Raw genomic sequence first — 8,324 nt, 5'->3', positions numbered from 1 at the left:
GAGACTTGCTTGACAAATATTACAAAAAAGACTTGACTTGACTTTGACTTGACGTTCATGACTTGAGACTTGACTCGGACTTGAGTTAAATAACTCAGAGATGGGGGACTCGACTTGACTCGAGTCAGACTTAAGTCACAAATTTGAGACTTGAGACCTGCTTGACAAATATTAAAAAAAGACTCGACTTGACTTTGACTTGACATTCATGACTTACTTGTGACTTGCACATGTGTGACTTACTCCCACCTCTGACAAGCAGTTATCTGAACCCCAGCTCTGTGGGTTAGACGTAAGAAGGCAGAGAACGAGAGAGTCGCTGCCACAACGAGAGGTCAGTAAAGGTGACATGGTTCACCGGCAGGAAAGAGATTTTCATATGAACTCATCCAAATCTAAATTTCCATGAAAACAAACAAACTGAAAGAGAGGGTTTTAAAACTGGAAGAAGTTTTCATGATCATTAGAAAGGTTCACGGTTAATGTAATGTACCAATATAACATAGATTAATATGTGATTATTGATTAGCGAAACCAGAGCACACCCCCGAGGCACGGGCAGAACATGCAAACTCCACACACACAAGGCGGGAATCGAACCCCAACCCTGGAGGTGTGAGGCGAACGTGCTAACCACTAAGACACCGTGCCCCCCTGATTACTATCAGATCTATTTTATTTCTAAAAACCTTGCATTAGTTCTGAGATACGCTGCACCCTAGAGAGAGATCCGTATAAATGCCAACGCCTCATATGGCAAACAAATTCTGTTTACAGAAGCTCCTTCTTGTCTTCTTTCAGTGGCATTTGAATTAACGGCTCTCTTTAAGCACTCATTTGACCTGCTGTATTAGATCCAGGCGTAATTCTTTGCTCTGATGAGAGAAATATAAGGAAGAATTCTTAGGCAGTACATTTTAGCAAATTCTTCAGATTTCTCTTAGCAGTAACTCTGTAACACAACCCTGTTGCGGAAGGACACTTAATTTTCCAAAGGACACTTGAAGAACCTTTTTTCTGAGTTTACGAATTCAATGTTTGATCGAAGAGGACTCGATCTTACAACTAGCTTCAGGGCTCCCAAGTGTCACACATTGAGAGTGACAGTCCCTCATGTGGGTCTTTTCTCACATTCTCCCACCACACATCATGATTCTCACGCAGAAAATTTTTTTGACTATTTATCATATATTTAATAAGCCGCAGCTCCCAAAATGTATCAGTCCGCACCGCTGTGTCTATGGAACCGGGAATCAAGCGCGTCTCCCCTGGAGCTCTTAGTCGAGCCTGACACTTATCAGACGATCAGAAAAAGAGGCTACACAACAGCCAATCAGAAAACAGCACTATTGTATCTCGGTAAGATTTAACGCAACAACCAATGAAAAAAACCATATTCATTAGAGAGGGTATTTTAGATGGTCGGTTTGAACAAAACCTCAACACGAAACAGCTCGTCTCTGGACGGGACATTGTCCTCAATCATGTCCCTAAAAATGGGGGTTGGAGATGTCACTCTTGCCTGTCTTTAATACTTGAGAGCCCTGTAGCTTAGCATTTTTATAAGGAGTTGTATGGATTAATGGATGGATCTTTGTTGTCACTGCTTTTTCACCGTGCTGTTCTTTGTGCAAGGTTTACTTACATCAACTTAAACAATATTTATTAACAGTTGAAGGAAGTTAGATGATAAAAAGTAAAAACTTCAGAACAGCTTAATAAACCTTTAGGGATTTAATGTAGGAAGCATAAAACTCTTATTTTAATCATTTTAATTGTATTACACCGCAGGGGCTAAAAGCTAAACAGAAGAAATCTGAAGTAAAATACAGTTAGAGTGTCTAATGAGAGGGAAGACAATCAGGTTCATATCAGTCAAGCCATTGATGAAGTGTGTGTAATGTCCATCATTTACTGAACAATTACATCAACAGCTCTGTAATGTATGGATCAATCACACACACACACACACACACACACACACACACACACACACACACATATATATATATATACAGTAATACCTCGAGATACGAGTTTAATTCGTTCCGTGACTTTGCTCGTATCTCAAAGCAGTTTTCCCGTTTAAATGAATTGAAATCCCATTAATCCGTTCCAGCTCGCAAAATTCCACTCCAGTTGTTTTGTTTGTGTTTTGAATATAAAAAATGTACAGTACTGTATTTATAAATGACAAATATTGTACAAAAACATACAGTAATAAAAGAGAATGTTAAAAAAAATAAACTGGTTTTACTTTATGGAAGATTCGCATGGAGGTTGAGGGAGGAGTAAACAGGAGGAATTTTGTCTCGTACGTACACTTTCACTTTCGTTCACTTACTCGCTACTGTACACTCTACTGTACACTCTACTGTACACTCTACTGTACACTCTACTGTACACTCTTAATGCTACTTTACACTTAAATGGAACTTAACTAAACTTCACTAAAATTAATGAACTTAACTGAAATTCTGTTAACTGTTGTTGTGTGTTTTTATTCGGCGGCGTTGGCTCGGATGTTCGTATCTCACACGTGGTTGTTGGGGATCTTTCAGCGGCGTCGGCTCGGATGCTTGTATCGCAAAAATTTGGTCGAATCATAGCTCGTATCTCAAAAAATTCGCATGCCAATGCATTCGTATCTCGAAGGTATCACTGTATATATATTCACTATATATATGTAAGGTACAGGATGAGCATAAAATGATAATAATTCAAATAATCTACATAAAAGAATCTACATGAGACTTTAGGGTCAGACAGAAAAATAACAAGCAATAAAATATCAATATCAAAATAAAATATCAAAGTATTTGTCTAAGTCTAAGTGATGTTTACTAGGGTTAGGGTTAATATATGATTATGTTTCAAACATTATTATTTTTTTACGGTAGTGGCAGAAATGACTAGAACGTCCGATGATGTGTTTTTTTTTTTTTTACGAGTCCTGCTCTATTATAACCATGCAGCTTTTATAACCGTGTGGTTCACATCCTACGTGTCTAGAAGGAGATTCCGATGACATTCAGTTATCGGTTTGAGACTTAGTTTGTCTACAATCATTCTGAATAAGAATAAAACAATTTCCAAACTCTTCCCTGCTCTCATTTACGGCGTAGAATTTATCGTCTGCTCTCTTTATGAAACACCAAACCATCTGGTTGCTCTCTCCATTTCACTGTGCTGTTCCCTGCCATCCCATGATCCTTCAGTTTCTGCTTGATCTGAGGAACAGAGTAACTTTTATAAATAAATAAGAGACACTAGTCTCTGGTTTATGTCTCAGGTTTTGTGAGCTATAAGGAGAACGTGGAGGATGAGACCCACCTGCTCCAAGATGGCCGCCTTGACCGCAGGATCCTTCATATCCTGATTGGTTTTCACCTTCAGCCTAACAATCTGATATTTTCTCACGATTTCTGGGATGCAGAGACACAGAAACACACACGTGACCAAACAATCCCACTTTCCTTATAACAGAAGGTTAAATCTATAAAATATGAGACTTGACTTCACCTGAATAACAGACGAAAGGCATTACGTCTGAGCAAAGAGCATCACCAGCCATATTGTTATTTATATAACCACAGTTTTCATGAAACAGTGTGTTATCAGGTTTGTTAGGCATCCAACCGATGGTAGAGAAATTAGTTTTGCCGATCCACTTCCAGGAGTCTCTGAACAGACCGAACCAGGTCTCGCTGAGGGACAATGACCGTACAATTGAGTATTCTGTTTCATCTCTTGTGCTGGCCAGATCTGTGTAATACTGTCTACAGTAACTCTGAGCCTGCAACCATGTCATCAGATTAGATATTTTGATGTATCTATCAGTGCCAGTTCTCTTGTCTGTGAAAGTAGATGAAAATGTCAAAAATGTCAAAGCTTGTATCTGTACGTCTTTTTAATGTATAGCTGAAATGTTCTGTAGAATTTGACACCTTGATTCCATTTCACTTTAAAGGGCTGTTCAGAGAAGAACATTTACTCTGTAGATACAGTGTGTGGCTCTGTTGGATGTGTTATATCGAATGTGTGTATTTACAACCACAAAGATACATTTTAGTGTCCTATTGTAGTCGCGACAAACAGACCGTAGTGTCGGACTTGATGAATGGAAGCAAAATGCATTTAAGTTCTGACATAATTAAGGAAAAAAAACCATTCCTCTGTAGATAGTTCTGTAACTTTTTATATACTGCTTAAAGGTGGGGTCTCCGAAGTTTGAGAAATGTTTCAGAAAACTGAGTCGGGATGACAAACAAAACAAAAATCAAAACAAACGTGTAGCCAATGAGCAGAAAGGGGCGTGTCTTGTCAATATGGGCGGAGAGAGTGTTCAGTGCGCATGTGTGACATTAGCAGAAAGCGGTTTTAACATTGACATGGAGGATAAAAACAAAGAAAGAAAGCGAAGAAAGACTTACGATAAGGTAAGAAGTAGGACGTGTTAATATAGGATCAGCTTTCCAGCGCTGGAGAGAACTGAAGGAGCAGGAAGTTGGTCACATATTCACAGATTGTAGTTTCCTGAGTCAATAACTCCTGAGCTAAACGCTGTTACTACACAAATAACACCTCTTTTCTATCGTAGTAATGTAGAGACGCAGCTACAACCGTGTTTTGTGTAGTAACAGTGTTTAGCTCAGGAGTTATTGACTCGGGAAACTCCAATCTGTGAATATGTGACCGACTTTACTTAAGACGCCGAGGCGCTTTTTTCCTTCTCGATAGGTGAGTAACGTTGGTTTTGTTTTGTTACACAGAACTAATATATGCCTTTGTCCTTTACATGATTATGCTTGTGTGTCATTTTTGCTTGTTTGTTTATCTGCAATCGTATTGTTCTTCCCTTCAGCTATGATAAAGACACATTTCTTTCCATTAGTTGCCTGGGTTACGTATGTCTGTGTGGGCGGAGCTATCGATACAGGGGTGGGACCCATTTGGGTTAGGGGCGTGTTTGTTTTGGTGATTTCAAATGTCAACATTGGCTTTAAAACAATGGAGACCCCACCTTTAAGTCTGTAGTTGCTATAGGAACTCTGCGAGAATATAGCCTAGAATCTATTAATTAAAACCTACGATGCTTCTCGACTGCTAAAAAGAATACAAATAACGTATCGGTCCTCACCGTCAAAGCACACAAAGAAATATTTGTCTCCACACGCTCTATCGACCCAACCAGTTTGATGAATCATACCACACTCTTGATGTCCACCGTTGTTGTTTGGCTCGGCACCCTCCCATTTTCTCATACTTCCTAGTGTCTCATTTCCCAAGGACCAGCGCCAGCTGTTGACGTCATTGTACAGTCCAATCCAAGCACTGGCATTCAGTTGTTGTGTCTGAGAGTCTTTCAGAAATCGGTTTAAGTAGTCTTGATTTTCAATGATAGCCAGGTCAGTGTATGTGGCCTGACAATAAGCCCGAGCATCGTTCCAGTTTTTTCCCTGGTAGATCATATAGTACTTATGAAACACAGGCAGGACAAGGTGGACCGACGCTGTGGAGAAGAGTCGTAAAGGATTTATTTAGTGTTAGGTTTGTGGAAGGAATTTATCCTGAATGATCCTTTATTGCCAAGGTTGGAGTAGAAGATCTCACAGAGATCCTGCACAGAGCCCTGACCTCAACACCACATCAGTACCTCACTAATGCTCTAATAGCTAAATGAAGACAAATCCCTACATTCACACTCCAAAAAGCCTGGCGCTTATTATTACAGCAAAAAGAGGGGAATAATTCAGCAAGTACATACAGTTTGGTGGTCAGGTGTGCACATAATTTGGCCACACGTGGGATACGTAAAAGGATAATCACCTGACCAGCGATCAGTGTATGTAGAACAGGTAAGGAAAGTTTAAGCTGGATTTAGAGGATGAATTAATAAATAAATCATCCAAAAGGAAAGATAGTGGAATGTCTCCAGACTTCATCTCTCTGACTAAACCTGGGCTCTTTGTCTTCTGATTCTTCAGTAATCTTGCTTCTGGTCTTTTAAACATACAGGAAGATTTACAGTAGTGTCTAAAATGCCTACAACTCCAACTCTCTATCTGTAGTGTTGTTATTAGGAGAAAAGTAGCTCAGTGGATATGACTACAGATTAGAAGACTGGAAGGGGAAGTCGTGGCCTAAAGGTTAGAGAGTCTGACTCCTAACCCTAAGGTTGTGGGTTTGAGTCTCAGGCCAGACACTACAGAAAATTGTACTAATACTGGGTAAATCCTGCTTTTGTCTTTCAAACAGCCTCAATTCTTTATGATCTGGTTTCCAAACTTTATTCCTAATACATAAACTCCATATAAAGTGAACAATGTGTTTCTTTACCTGTGAGAAGAAGGAGTAAGTACAGACTCTTCATAACTGATGTGGAATTGAGAAACTACAAAAACAGTAAAAAAACAAAACAAACTTTGTGAGAAAATGTGAAATCTCTTAATATCTCAATGTCGATCACCGCAAGTAGGTTTGACGACACACACTGGGTTATTTCTCAAGGAAAGCTCTAAAGGAAAAAACGAAACTAAATTGTCTGACAAAATCTACATTCTCTTAAAGTTCTCTCACTCACTCTCATCTTCTACCGCTTATCCGAACTACCTCGGGTCACGGGGAGCCTGTGCCTATCTCAGGCGTCATCGGGCATCAAGGCAGGATACACCCTGGACGGAGTGCCAACCCATCACAGGGCACACACACTCATTCACTCACGCAATCACACACTACGGACAATTTTCCAGAGATGTCAATCAACCTACCATGCACGTCTTTGGACCGGGGGAGGAAACCGGAGTACCCGGAGGAAACCCCCGAGGCACGGGGAGAACATGCAAACTCCACACACACAAGGTGGAGGCGGGAATCGAACCCCCAACCCTGGAGGTGTGAGGCGAACATGCTAACCACTAAGCCACCGTGACCCCCTCGAAAAAACTAAATTGTTTGACAAAATCTACATTCTCTTAAAGTTAATCAGCAAAATTAAAAACTAAAAGTTAAAAACTCTTCCATTAAACTGGAACATGGGAAATAAACGTCATCACGCTATATTAATGTGGGGATATTTGCTGTTAAAATAATGATAACGTTGTTATTAAACGATAAACACTTACCGACTGGTAGAAACGGCCGAGTGTGATACGAAGGAGACGCTCGAAGGATCCTGAAATGTCTGAGCCTTCAGTGTGTCTTGTGTCTTGTACATAAATGTTTTATGTAAATCGTCTCATCTTTTCTCACGCATGACGGAAACAGAAGCAGCCTCTGACATTTAAACCTTCCAGATTCGGCTACAACGATCGCAATTCCTGTTTCTATAAGCTGTTCCTAATAAATATTTACTTAGTTTTTATTCTTTCTGTACAGACGTGTTCAACATCGGACATTTTAGTGCCACATAATAGAAAGAATAGTAATAAAATCTATTACAAGATTATCTGTGTGTTGTTGCTACGAGCACTTTACAAACTAGGAAGTGTGCTGGCGTTCATTTAACATCGGACTTTATTTGATAGCTTCATTTATTTAGCTAACATTTATATTGTATGACTGAATCGTAAAAAAAGTCCAGTCCAACCGGTTTTAGACGTTAAACTGAAAAGGGCCGAGCATACGACCGATCCTCACCCTAGTGCCGCAGAGCACGGATCCATAACCTCATGTCTACATTAGAATTGTGAAAACGTGAAAGTGAAATAAAACAAAGTGAAACAAGAAAATGAAAATTGTAACCGATACCTTTGTCAGCGAGTCATTTGCTTTGGTACTTTGTTTAAAATGGATGCGTCACTGCAGATATCTGAGCACATGCCCAGTAAAACCGTACAAACTTATTCTCTAGTCAAGGAAAGTTTATATGCGTAGTGGCCTAGTAACATTGAGAAGTAATCGCTCGGTGTGTTCGTACCTGACGTCACCGAGCCGTTCTTTGAGCAATCAGCTTTTGATCCTTTCTGTGCCTCTGATTTGTTCCTTTGAGTGTTGTCCTGTTTTCCATTCTATGACAGATTATTTCACCTCCATCAGGAACGCAGCAGGAGAATCGCGACTAGGTGAGAACATGGACATGTGGAGGATCTCAAAGCTAAGGTGATTATGCTGAGAAGTGGTAGCTCAGTGGTAGGTCAGAGGTTAAGACACTGGACATCTGAAGGAGCTCAAATTCTAAGACCATCAAGCCGGAATTCCTGGGCCCTTATGTACAGCCATTTCTCAACTCGCAGTATTCATTCATTCATTCATCTTCTACCGCTTATCCGAACTACCTCGAGTCACGGGGAGCCTGTGCCTATCTCAGGCGTCATTGGGCATCA

This window comes from Tachysurus vachellii, chromosome 2 (assembly GCF_030014155.1).
Source record: "Tachysurus vachellii isolate PV-2020 chromosome 2, HZAU_Pvac_v1, whole genome shotgun sequence".
NCBI classification, from domain to species: Eukaryota; Metazoa; Chordata; class Actinopteri; order Siluriformes; family Bagridae; genus Tachysurus; species Tachysurus vachellii.
Note: the sequence above shows the minus strand (reverse complement) of the source record.